The sequence below is a fragment of the Sebastes umbrosus genome, chromosome 24 (assembly GCF_015220745.1).
Source record: "Sebastes umbrosus isolate fSebUmb1 chromosome 24, fSebUmb1.pri, whole genome shotgun sequence".
Lineage (NCBI taxonomy): Eukaryota > Metazoa > Chordata > Actinopteri > Perciformes > Sebastidae > Sebastes > Sebastes umbrosus.
This window is the reverse complement of record NC_051292.1, coordinates 14,090,381-14,105,079: the sequence shown is the minus strand read 5'-3', so window position 1 is coordinate 14,105,079 and position 14,699 is coordinate 14,090,381. Positions and strand designations below refer to the sequence as shown.

The 14,699-nt window shown below is 40.7% G+C and overlaps 1 pseudogene; it reads right to left on the bottom strand.

The window, feature by feature from the left end:
• Window positions 1-8,011: 8,011 nt before the first annotated feature.
• On the bottom strand, window positions 8,012-8,234 carry LOC119484040 (annotated as a pseudogene).
• Window positions 8,235-14,699: the final 6,465 nt, after the last annotated feature.

The following is a 14,699-nucleotide window of genomic DNA, read 5'->3' as shown; positions in this document are numbered from 1 at the left end:
ACGGGAGTATACGTACAACCCCACTTCAAAGAAGCTGTTATTACAGCTGATTTTAGGAGAAGTCAAACCAACACAGTATTTTGAGGACTAATGTGAGAAAATGAATTACACATTTGAAGCACATTCTTTCACATTTTGAATAGTTGTAAATCTTTACAGCGACTTCAACGTTCAGGCAGAAATATGAATATTTTATTGACGTGTAAATTGTGAAATGGAGGTTCTCAGGTGTTTTGTTACAGAAATACAATCAGTAGTTTGTGGCTCTAAAACCCAGATTAAGATCCATCTTAGTTTGAAACAGTATCTGCACTAATAGTTCTGCATCAGGAATATAAATCTGTTAGCAGAACATTTAGTCTTCATCCTCAATGCATCATCATCCATCAGGTCAGTGCACAGTAGAAACAGTCTCTTACTTTGTGTCTGAGGGTCCAGGTTCATTACTGAAGGCTGGAGGAGTCCACATGGACCGGTCACTCTTCATAGACAGACAGCTGGGTACTGGAGACTCTGCTCTCTGTCTGAACTGAACTCTGCAAACACCAAGATGATTTGATTCACATCACATGAATCCTTGATAAATTTTCTGATAACAAAGACATTTCAGTTTCTAAATACACAAACTACTGCTACTGTCAATAATGTGGTTTAAAGTTTGTATTGGTCCTCTTAGATTACAGCTGTTCTGGGTGACTGACAGCTGTCACAGATACGAAGAGGAAGAATGCACTAATTCATTCTCTTTGTGTCACCAACAGTGTGTTAAACTTCACTTAGTAAATACATTTAGTATAAATGTAATATACAAACACACAATCAACTAAATCATGGCATTGGCATGGCATCACTTTGTTTTATATCATTCTGTATCTTCCCAGTGGTGTTCCTTATGTATTAAAATCTGAACTCTACGTACGTAAGTTTTAGCGTCAAAATGCTGTTTTCCCTTTAAGACCTTCTAAAAACTTTCTTCCAAGAAGCTGTCATAACAGCTGATTTTAGGAGAAGTCAAACCAACACAGTATTTTGAGGACACGTGAGAAAATTAATTACATATTTGAAGCACATTCTTACAGATTTTGAATAGTTAAATCTTTACAGCGACTTCAACGTTCGGGCAGAAATATGAATATCAGGTGTAGAAGAGGAACGAAGGTACGAAGAGGAAGAATGCACAGATTCATTCTCTTTGTGTCACGAAAAGTGTGTTAAACTTCAGTTAGTAAATACAGCATATAGCAGCTCTCTTACTTTGACTCTGAGGGTCCAGGTTCATTACTGAAGAGTAGAGGTTCACCTTTAGACTGATCACTCTTCATAGACAGACAGCCAGAGACTAGAGACTCTGCTCTGTCCTCCTCTTCCTCCACACAGTCAATCATCTTCTGATCTGAAGTCAGTCTGAGAGGTTAAACATTAACGCTGACAGTGACCATGTAAAGGAAACAAGTTTGTACAAGAGTCACAGACAAGACTGAGAGAACACGAAGTAACACACAACCTCTCTCTATCACACACACACACACACACACACACACACACACACACACACACACAGTATACAGTATACAGTATATTAAAACCACCCAGCACTCCACCTGGTCACTTCTCTTTAACTCTCTGCTTGTTTTCTTGTCTTACAGCAGGTTTAATGAGGATTATTCAGCCAATCACGACTTTGTGTTCTCAGACGAATCAAACTGTTGAGTTCATTCTAACATTTCTCTCCTCTACAGTCCACAGGGAGGAAACTGACTCAGACACCTGGACAGGGAAATAATAAAATGTTGGATTAACATTCACCCTGCTTCAGTCTTCAGTCGTCACCTCTCTGTGCCGTTGACACAAAATGGAGTCTGGAATAACTGACTGTGAACATGTAAAGGAAACAAGTTTGTACAAGAGTCACAGGCAAGACTGAGAGAAAAGGAGGTAACACACACGCACACACACACACACACACACACACACACACACACACACACACACACACACACAACCACACCCACACCCACACAACCACACACTCACGGACACACTCACTCACACACACACATACATACACTCACTCACACACACATAGTATACAGTATACAGTATAATAAAACCACCCATGGATTAACACTCACCCTGCTTCTATCTTCAGTCATCACATCTCTGTGTAGTTGTCTCAGAATGGAGTCTGGATAACAAACTGCACACTTTCACGGTCCCTTCTCTGATTTCATCCAGGACTATAGAAGGAGGATGGGTCATGGGTCTTGTGGTCGGGGTATAACGCATGCGCAGTGTAACTGAAGCTGCGGTCGTGCAGGCCAGATTCTACTGCGCATGCGTAGTACTCTCAAAGATATGACGCGTGACGCAGTATCATTTCCAAAGGCCTTGTTCTCATGAGCCTGGATCACCAGGGGCCTCATGTATAAACGGTGCGCACGTACTAAAATGTTACGTACGCTGTGTTTCACGCTCACAACGGGATGTATAAAAATCAACGTGACGTGAGAATGTGCGGACCGTGCCGCAAACTCTAGACCAGTCGTGAGAATGTGCGGGCAGTCTTCCAAACTCTGTCATCTGGCAGTATCAAACTACAAAGTCCTGAAACTCGCTAAATGTGTAAAAATAATTTTTCCACTCAACTTACTGAGCTTTATTTATGATGTGGGATAAAAAAAAAAAAAAAACACATATTTCTTAACTTGTTTGCGCATAATGTTTAACATCAGAGAGGCACAACAAAAACACATTTAAACTAATTTCCCAGAGATGGCATGACTTAACCACCGTGCCAAAAACAAAATCACGTGCTGCACAATGTGGCAAACCAACGTGGTGAGCCTGTGCCCCCAGAGGACCTACAGATGGATGAACCGGACCCTGGCACAACTAACAATGAGCCAAATGCAGCAGCTATACGGCGCCGTTTGGATGAGATACACAGAATGTAAAGCAACGAGGTGAGTTGAGACAAACATTTTTTTAACAAGATCTTTTAATATATGACTTATCCCACCATCATTCATTCTTTTTAATTCGTTGCATATATATATTTTATCCTTCATTGTATTGACAATCTCTCTCTGTGACTCCAGCACAGCGTATAGTATATATTTAGTGAGGACGCGGCCAGACCGGCGCATCTCAGCAGTCGAGGCACGGGGCGCAGCTGATGCGTGCGCCCTCGGAAGCCTTCGGGAGCCCTCGGGAGCCTTCGGGAGCCTTCGGGAGCGCACGGTCAGCTGCTGTGGAGACGTTGCGTTTGTTACTGATTCCTGATGAAAGACCATCAAATAAAATATGTTTTCTAGCCTCCACCTCAGTAACAAACACTTCAATTTCACACTCTGTGAAATTCTTCTTTTTTGTTCCTTTTCCAGCGTGATTTGCCGTTGTTATTTGGACAATAAGTGACAGCATGGCGCGTGTTTATAGTCATTTGCATAGTTATTAATGGGAGGAGACAAGGCGGACCAAGTGGCACGTGCAGCTGCGCTCAATTTCACGTCAAGTGGGATGTATAAAGGAAAGGTGCGCAGGAACAGGCGTATGCACGGTTTTATACATGTGAAAATTTCTGTGCGTACGTACTTTTCCAATTTTGTGAGTACGCCATCTTCCAGTGTGAAAGCTGCGCAGTCTTTTATACATGAGGCCCCAGGGGTCTCATTTATAACCATTGCGTACGCACAAAACGGGGCCTGAAATGTGCGTACGCCACTTCCCACGCAATAGTTGTGATCTATAAAAACAAACTTGACGGGAGAATGTGCGCACCGGTACGGAAACTTTGACCCATGCGTACGCACATTATGGAGGCGCCGAGGTAGAGGAAACTGGAGACGCAGATGGTGAGGTGGTGAATTGAAGCCAGACTGTAGACATTAAATGTCATTATACGTATAATGATGTCTCTCACACATTTAACTTCACTTCATACTTATAGGCCCTATCCACTTTATCATAAACATTTAAAAGCAGTGTTATTTGTGCTATTGAGCCATAACTATTCTACAAGCACCTTACAAATGTAAAATATATCAGCCAACTCAAATCAAATTCTGCTCAATATTTCATCAGCGCTGTCTCATCATCACAGTCCCTCCACCTCCGGAGCTCAAAGTAGAGGGTCGGACTACCGACACTCGCAGTCAGCTGTGGAGCAGCTGATGAAATCATCATCATCGGTTGTAGAAATCCAAGATTATATCAAATAGCATTAAAGAATGGCAGAACAGAGCGCTTGTTGTGTAAAATCGCTGCAGTGATGACGTGACTTATTAATTTATTTATGGTTTATTAGATAAGGACAGATACAGTATACATATAGATTTAAATGAAAACGGCTATCCGATGCAACTATCAGACTGTCTCCAGTGCGCCACCGCGGTGCGCCACTCTGCCTCCTCCAGTCACATCTCCACCAGTCACCTCCACCCGGCACATCTTCACCAGTATGGATTGTGTAAATTAATAAAGTGTGGAAATAAAGCCAGTGACAGCTCTCACACAATCGTTACTCTCCATATCCTCATTATCATTATCAGTCCTAATCATAATACAGGACAAGTTCACTATAAAAACTTAAATAATAAATAAATTGTGTTCACCTGTTAAACTTATTTTTTCTAATGATATCCAGCGTGGTGGATTTTACTGATTGTCTTGATCATTTTGGCAAGTTGTGAATCGATGAAATCGATTGCTGTAAAGATATAAACACTGCAGTAACACTGATGACATGCTGCATGGTGCTGGTGGATATACCGGCACTGAGGACTAAATGACGTGTATAACAGAATTAAGAGGGAACGAGTGTTCAGAGACCTCCTCAACTACAAGCACCTTGATCTCTTTGTCAGAAAAAGTCCTTTTCTCGGTCTTCCTCTCGGTAGTTGCCGTGATTTACCGTAAAGATCAAACAGGCTCATTCACATGCAGAAACATTAATTAGGTGTTTTGCATGGAGTATTTATGGTTGAATGTGGGCGTGTAGAGGGCGGAATATGAGGCGGATCCACGTGCGCACATTTCCAGGTGGAGTGTGATTTATAAAGGGAACATTGCGTGCAGGTGTGCGTACGCACGGTTTATAAATCTGATTTTTTTTGGCGTACGCCATTTTCGGCTTTTGTGCGCACGTACATTTTTAGTATGGATACTACGCACTGTTTTATAAATGAGACCCCTGGTCAGTGTGGCTTCTCCCCTCTCCATTTACAGGAAATCAGCTGAGTTCATCTGTGACTGTGGGTGTGTGTATTCATCCAGTACAGTAGTCCAGTTTTAGTCTTTTTTAGGGGGGTACCGGGGGTCTTTAGGGGGAAATAGCAGGTCAACAGTAGATGTCACATAGAAGTGGTGTACATCATCTGAAAGCTGGGAACCTGGAGATTAATTTGAGATGCAACTCAGCACTGTGTGTCAAGTTGTTTTAGTCATTAATCAGAAATATTCATTAATTAATTACAATAGAAAGTGTATCAGGGTTTAGAACATTATGATAGAAGTATATGATGGTCATCCCCATGCTCTATTATGTCTCATACTGCACTGACTACAGGACCTGTGATACTCCTGTGATACTCCTGTGATACTCCTGTGATGCTGATGATATTAGATAACAGGTGGTCGACACACACTGCATATACATTATTAAGTAGATATGCCCACAGTAATACTGCAGGCATGTATACACTGTACCAGAGCCTCAGCTGTTCTTCCACTGTTTCACTTCACTCTTGTTTCATACATTCCAGCAGGATGACATGATGGATTCTACTACATACTGCTAGTTTCTATATATTTCCATGACTCTGCCTCTTCTGTGATGGACTTCTTGTTGTTCAGTTGTTGGATGAGACTCTAAAGAAGTTGTTTAACTAGATTAGCCTTATTCTGCTATTAAACCTCGATGCTGTTTGACTGAAAATATCTCAAAATGATGTTGAGTCGTGCAAGTTTGGCCAGCTATTTGTAGTTAAGTAAAACCAAATACAACAAATTACTGGTTCTTTGTGAAATGCTTTTCTATTGGTTTTAAAAATCTAAATTCCTACAGGGTATGATTAACTGTCTGTGGCTTACTTGAGTCGGTTGTTGTACTTGAAGAACTCCTGGATTAGGGCCTGTCTTTTCTCCAAGTCGGTGAGCATCGTCCAGCAGAATCAAATCTAAGGACACACAGAGAGCAACGTGACAGAGGCTTCACTAATAAGGAGTATTCATATCGTCCAATCCCAAAGACAAGGTTTCTGCAAACTCCTCAAAGCCTAATGTAAGAATTAGCAATCATTTCAAATGCTGCCTAAAACTGGAATTTCACCATGACTAAAATGAAATACTGAGGCAGACATGTGTTACCCACACACTGAATGAAGACATTGTCTTTTCCATCCAGGTGCCAGGTACATTTATTACACTGTAAACACAGTAAAAGGACAGTCATGTGTATGGTAAACAGTAAAAGGACAGTCATGTCTATGCTAAACAGTAAAATGACAGTAAATGCTGTACAGGGCTGACTTCCGGCTATGGAAGAATAACAGCACCAGTCGCTGACATACCAAAGCCACTACCACCATCTACTGGCAAACACAGACTATTGTCTTAAAACTACTTCACACTAAAGCAGGGGAGTTTACTGTCCTTACTATTGTCTTTTAAGTGACACCAAGCGCTTTAAAAATAATAATAATAATGAAAATAATTAAAAATAATCATGGTGGGGGGACCAAAATAATGACACACAGGTAAACAACTCAGTATTTCTGGGCACAATCCTTATTACTAAAATGTCCAGGGTGCCACACATGCTACTAAACTTGATTGTTTTCATGTCAAAACAAAACAAGTTTGTATTTCATGCACATTGTGGCAATTAAATCTACCTGCTCCTGCTGCAACACACACAACCAATGAGCAAACCAACAGCACAGAGCAATGACAACCTGTTGAGGACATCTGAGCTCTACCTGGAACTGCCTGTTAGTCCACAGATAAGGCAAGACAAGGCAAGGCAGCTTTATTTGTAGAGCACATTTCAGCAACAGGGCAATTCAAAGTGCTTTACATAAACATTCAAGAACATTGCGACAAAGTGCAAAAGAAAAATAAGACATAATTAAAACAGTTATGAAAACATAAAAACATGAAAGATTAGAAAATAAAAACAAGCAAAAAATAAAAGCTAGGATAGAAACTAAAACAGAATATTACACACAAGAGTAAAAGCTCTAGTGCAGTATATAAGATCATTATCTGGTTTAATAAAAGGCAGTAACAAACAGGAACGTTTTAAGCTTTGATTTAAAGAACTCAGAGTTGGAGCGGTCCTGCGGTTTTCTGGGAGCTTGTTCCAAATATTTGGTTGAAATATATTTATAGGTAAATATTGGGGTAATTTGGCAGTAATTCCAAAGAAATGTCAAAATTACTTGCTAATTATTACCTAATTACCATGACAATTTGTGGACCTGTAAAATTAAGTGTTACCATATATTTAATTTAGGCTTTAGAATTGCTTTTTAAAAATAATATTTCTTAATATAAGGAAAACCTGTCTGCCATGGTGGGAGCTAGACTTGATATGTTCACCTGCCACAGCCAACATTTACCCTGTTATCTACTACACAACAGCAGCTGGTTTAGGTTTAACCGTGTTTAACCGGGTTTAACTAGTGCTACCATTTATATTATTACTCCCTTCCAAGATTCAAACAAGTGCGCTGTGTCGTTATAGGACTAAACCAATGGGATGCGTCTGTTTCTTCTTCTTCTTCTTTTGGAATTTGCGGCAGACTAGCCGCAGCAGAGGCGCGTTACTGCCCTCCACAGGTCACCTGTAGATCTCCATTGGCTGGATTAAATCCTCATATAGAGTCCTGTGCGACGAAGTAAATTGATTACAGCCTTTGTTGTTTCGCTGTTCTCCCTGCTGAATATTGATTTTAACGAGCCAATTTTTGAAAGCTCTGCCTTCATGAGACTTTTACTACTTTCCAAAGGAGAAGGGTGCACCGTTCCCAGCGGCACTGCAATACCGGGTCGATGCGTGGAGTGAATGGAGCAAGCCCCCTTTTTCAACTCCTGATGCTAAAAATCTGTTTAATATGTTGTCCCCTTATAGAGGAAATATATATATTAAACTGATAAGAACAAAAAAAAAAATATTGACACATCATATCAAACACATTTCATAAAAACTTCACATACATACAAGTAAAAGGTATTCAAACAATAAATAATGCAATCTGTAAAAAAAAAACAATTTCAGCCAATAAAAGCAATTAATTTACGAGGCATTACAGATCAAATTGTCATCAGTTAAAGGTGTACATAAAAGGTTTTATTTTGTGTATGTCCGTGTGTGTGTTAAGTGTCCATATAAAAAGTCTTTAAACGGGAGTGCAGTGGTTAAAATGTTCTCTTCTAAGTCCATTGCTGTGCAGGAAAGGAGTGAGTCTGGCTGAGGAGATGGAGAGTGATGACCTCTACACTTAGAAGGAAGGAGAATGTTTATTTTTGGTAATGGACATTTATTATTTGTAATGGGTTCATTTATTGTTCTTTCTTTAAATGCGAGAGGTATGAAGGACTCAGTTAAAAGGATGGTGGCTCAAGGGTTGTTTTTGATTTTGTAGAGGTTTGTATTCAGGTTGCACTCAGGGGTAAGACAGGGGTGTCCGCTCTCACCACTGCTCTACATCCTATACATGGAGCCCTTGGCGGCAGCCATTCGGGCTGACCCAGGTGTGAAAGGTTTCCAGGTACCCGGCAGCGGAGGCCTACAGGTCAAGCAAATGGTGAAAAGAAGGACCCGGACTTTCTTTAGACAGGCAGGTAAGAGGAAGAAAGATAGGGATGACAGATGCATGTTGGGACTGCAGAAACGACTCCAGTGGTATTATAAACTAAACCAACAAGGGATGGATTTTAACGAAGAAATAAAAGAAATTCAAAGAGAGATGTCAGTTTTAGCAGAAATACAAAGCAAGGGTGTCATTTTAAAAAGCAAGGAAAAGGAAATAGAGTAAGGGGAGAAGTGCACAAGATACGTTTTAAAGAAAATTGTAAATAAAGGGTGGGCCATTTTAAGGCTTAAAAAAGAAAATGGGTGCACAGCGTACACAACGGAGGAAATAAAAGCAATGATTGAAAACTTTTACAGGGAATTATATAATGAAAAGCTTGCTGAAAGGGACACCATGGCGGAAGTTTTAAGATTCATCGAACAAACAGTAGACGACAGTGTGCTTTTAACCCAAGATTTAACCATCCTTGAGTTACATAATTGTACCAAGAGTTTTAAAACAGGGACGTCTCCAGGAGAAGATGGGCTTCCTTTGGAATTTTATTTGACGATTTGGGACATTTTAGCTCCTGACTTGATTGCTGTTTTGAACAACTTTGCCGACTTCCTGACAGTTTTAGAGTAGGGATAGTGACTCTACGTCACAAACACAAAGACAAGACTGACTTGAAAAGTTGGAGACCTGTCACACTTTTTACATGTTGATTGTAAACTTTTTAGTAAACTTTTAGCATCACGTATGTCTTTGTTTTTAACAGGGCTGATTCATCCAGATCAAGTCTGTGCCGTCCTGGGGAGTTCAGTCTAAATCTACAATATGTGTAAATAAATACACACACAGTATAACAGTGTATTCCATATTTCAGACATGAGAGTCAAATCTTGTTTCCTAAGGTTATTACACCATCATGTGGTGGTTGGACTGCACTACATATAACATATTAGCAGAAAGACATGATGACTCTGCTCTGCATAATAACTGTGGGAGAAAACATCATCCTTAAAATGATCATCAGATTTATTTTATTTTAACATAACTATGCTTTTTGTCAGTGTCTCTAAGGTTTTGTGGTTCAGACGTCACAATGAAGCTCACCAGCCCTGCTGACAGAGAGAGGACAGAGGGCTGATAGATGGAGCACGCTGCTTTATTAGGGTGCAATTTTAGAAATGACTTGAAATGGCGCATAAGTACATGAGTAATTTGAGTGCTAACACACACACGCACACACACACACACACACACTAGCTCATACCGAGACTCTCTTCGCTGTAGTGGGTTGTGTAAGAAGATAATGGCCGAGCCAAAATCAGCCCACTTCAATCCATAATGACACATGCGGTGTGTGTTTGTGTGTGTGTGTCAGAGGTGAGGTGAGTAGAGCATAGCATTTCTTATGTAAGGTTGTTGACTCAAACACACACACACACACACATACAGTTTTACTCCCTCCTGCTCACAACACAAGTCAATGGCGTAATTTTATATATGTACATATACACACACCTTTGGATATATATATATATATATATATCTAGAGGTCTCCAAAGCCTTTGAGATGTCTATAGGGGTAAAACAGGGTTGCCCCCTGGATGTATAAAGAGAACTGGATACAGCGTTGTAGGCAAGCTCCTGTTCATTCCTATGAGAGTTGCTCAGTGGCGCATTAAGTCAAAATGGCTCGACTGCCAAGTGATAAAGTACCCGGATCATCCGGCGATCTTCCACATCCATTGGGCCAATGAAGCGGGCACATTCCTTTAACTCAGCCCTCGGTCCAGCTGCGGTCTGGGTCTCTCTATCTAACCATTTAAATAAGGGCTATTCAAGTGTTCATACTGGGAAGTTGATTCACCTCAAAAAAAAAAATTATCCGCTGAGTTACAGACATCTCTTTCCCAATGTAAGTCCATGGGGAAAAGTCTTTTTGGGCCCAATGGCATCACGTGACGGACACGGAAGTTGTAGAACCACCGTTTTGCTTCACAGCCTGGCGCTCTTCCTGGGGGCTTGGGTTGCCCACTCTCACCATGTCTATTTATCATTGCTATATACTGTAAACGCTAGCCATTAGGATCAGATCAAATATCAGAAATCAAAGTCTAGATGGATTCACGGCTTGACTGCTTAAGTATCAATGTACGCAGACAACTCAAGCTTTCTCTTATCTCCTGCTACAAACCCTGTAGGTGTCAAGGAATAAGGGAAGCAACAAAACTGCAGATGTAGTCTGGCAAGCGCAGCCATTTCTCTCTATGGACTCTATGGATAGGTAAGACCTCAGAGAATTCATCCCCAGTGTCAGTAACATTGTGACTGTTACTATGCCTGAGTAAAATGTGATGAACCAAAGGAAAAAATTACAATTTTATCTAAAATGTTTTCTAGATCAGACACCATTATAGCAGTGATGCCATGCACAGAGATGCCACTGAATTCATTCAGCAACTCCTTGACTACAACTGTGCCAAAGCAGATATAAATAACACAAAGCACATAGATTCTACAAAGGTTTTTAGTAAAGATAGGACCAGGAGGACTCTCTATTTGGTCACTTGGATACCCAAAGTGTGCCAAATGGGTTTTCTACCTCTTGAAAGGGAATCTGGCTCTAAAATACTACTGATATCCACTACAGGAGGCTATGTGCACACAGTAGAGCCTTTGGCCATGACATTTACCCTGTGCATCATCACATTCTAGCATTGTGCACAGTATAAATAGTATATACAAAATCAATAAAAAACAAATAAAATTGTATAATTTTGACTCCAAATGGAGTAGTTTTATTATAATAATGAAATATGATCAAGTAGATAATAACAAATAAGATCAATAACAATGTAAATAAGAGAACAAAAAAGAATCCAAAGTCAAGTATGTACATTCAATATAAAAACAGTAAGCAAAAATACAATTTCTTGTGCATTGATTTTGTAACTAAGATATTGAAATCATTGCCAAACAAACATTGTTTGGACAAAATACACTTTCGTGTACAAACAGTGTTGTTTTAGTCGCGTTAAGGCCTCGTCTTTTAGAAACTATTCGGAAAAAAGACCACCACGGCATTTTATGAAACTAGAAAACTCAAAGAATCCATTGGTACCAACCATGTCATGCTAAATAAATAAATAAGTAGCTCTCCAAAGTTATGCTAAATTTTGGCAAGGTAAATACTGACATGGTCCCTTGACCTCTGACCTCCAGATATGTGAATGAAAATGGGTTCTCTGGGTGCCCACGACTCTCCCCTTTACAGACATGCCCACTTTATGATAATCACATGCAGTTTTTGAATGCTGTACAAATGTGTTATTGTCTCCCATTATAAAATGGTATATCTGAATATTTCTGCATACTGGGGTCCCTAAACAGTCTTGAATTACATAAACTGGGTATCACTGTAAAGCTGAGACTCTTGTGGATCCAATGAGCCCAACTGTATTCATGTGTGATGATGTTAGTCCCCATAGGAGACATTTCATTGTAGTGAGACCATTTTTTGAAACTTGACCTCCCTGTATAAAATGACCTGTGGTGACCTCTAGGATATTCACAGCCTCATGAAACTTTACAGCCACAAACTAGAGAGACCTAGAGCATTCAGAAGATGGATGGATCAAACTAGAGTCCTAGAGCATTCATAGGATGATGGATCAAACTAGAGACCTAGAGCATTCAGAGGATGGATGGATCAAACTAGAGACTTAGAGCATTCAGAGGATGGATGGATCAAACTAGAGACGTAGAGCATTCAGAGGATGGATGGATCAAACTAGAGACCTAAAGCATTCAGAGGATGGATGGCTTTCCTAGCTAGATTGACAATAAGGGGGTTTCTGAGCAGTTTACACAACACAAGTGCTCGCCATCCGATCGCCGGAAAATGAAATTCTTGCCGAAATCTCCAAATTTCAAAAGTTTTTGATCCCAAATCACAGCATGACTTTTTCTATGGTGTTCCTCAAGGTCTTGGTGTCTTAATGTGGTATTTTGGAGGGATTATTGATCATTTTTATCAATTCTCCAGTGATAAAAAATTGTTAAATTTAGCACCAAATCTGTGAAACAAATGGTATCAACCCCAAAAATTGCTGCAACAACTAATGAGACATAATAGAGCATGGGGATGACCATCATATACTTCTATCATAATGTTCTAAACACTTTTACACTTTAACAATTTATTTTAATTAATTAATTAATTCATGTTTATTTCTGATTTATGACTAGAACAATTTCAATTCAATTCAATTCAATTTATTTTTATATAGCGTCAAATCATAACAGAAGTTATCTCGAGACGCTTTATACATAGAGCAGGTCTCTATACCGTACTCTATAGTTTAGAGACCCAACAAGAGATCCCACCAAGAGCATTACACCGGAGTGCGCTGTGGCCAGGAAAAACTCCCCGTTTAGCGGGTAGAAACCTAGAGCAGAACCGGCGGCCGTCTACCGAGAGCGGTTGGGTTGAGAGAGAGAGAGAGAGAGAGAAAACACAATAATAGCCCAGAAGCCCTGATCCAGGTGTACCCCCGCTCCAGGTGTAACCTCGCTCCAGGTGTAATCCCGTTCCATGGTTACCTGCGAGACGAGAAAGCACAAAGACTCCGGGGAAGAAACGAAGTTAGTGACAATGAATGGGACATGAATATATACAGAAGGAGAGAGGAGCTCAGTGTGTCATAGGAAGTCCCCCGGCAGTCTAGGCCTATAGCAGCAGAACTAGGGGCTGGTCAAAGACAGCCCTAACTATAAGCGTTATCAAAGAGGAAAGTCTTTAGCCTACTCTTAAATGTGGAGAGGGTGTCTGCCTCCCGGACTGAAACTGGGAGCCGGTTCCACAGAAGAGGAGCTTGATAGCTGAAGGCTCTGACTCCCATTCTACGTTTGGACACTCACAGAGCTGAGCTGCATCTCAAATTAATCTAAAAAGTCAAACCACTTTTTAAAATCTAGCTTTTATCCAACGGCTGTGAAGAAAGCAGGGAAGGCTGTCATGACGGCGCTGTGCTTGCTGTCAAACTGCTCACACGTGGGTCAAGTGCAGGTTAACATTTCACCTGTCTTTGCTACGCTACGCCCAACGGGGAAAATTGCGAGTCACAAGCTGTACAGATTTAGGCGGAATATGACGGAAACTACCACAAAGAAAAGGAAGAACAGCTACAACAAAGACTGTGGAACTACTCATCAGTATTTATAAGCCGGTGGGGAATACGACATGAAGCGATGGGAGTCTCACAAGAAACGCGTGGCTCAAAAAGAGACGTGCCGATCTATGGATGCGTTCTGGGCAAAGCACAGAGATGTTACAAGATAAGGCAGAGTAGAAATGTCTATTATTTAAGTTAGACAGACATTATATCAGCCTTGGTAACATGTCCCACATTGTCCCACACTAACTTTGTCCCACATTTGGTTTATTAGGATCCGGTCACCCCAAGTAGAGAAAATATTTTTGTCCTGTGATACCATTTCACTTTCCCCTTACAACTAGAAAATATTAAACTCCCCACTTCTCTGAGGAGGGAATTAATGTTAGTGATGACATAGTAATTATACATTTAGAATACCAGCACTGTGATAAATACCCTAAACAGAGATTCAGCCACTGAGGACTGGCTGAAGAAAATGACATCACACAAGAGTCTCTCTCTCTCTTTCTCTCTCTCTCTCTCTCTCTGTCTCTCTGTGTCTCTCTCTCTCTCTCTCCCTCTCTCTCCCTCTCTCTCTGTCTCTCTCTGTCTCTCTCTCTCTCTCCCTCTCTCTCCCTCTCTCTCCCTGTCTCTCCCTCTCTCTCTCTTGCTCTCTCTCTCTCTCTTTCTCTTTCTCTGTCTCTCTGTCTCTCTCTCTCTCTCTCTTCCCCCTCTCCCT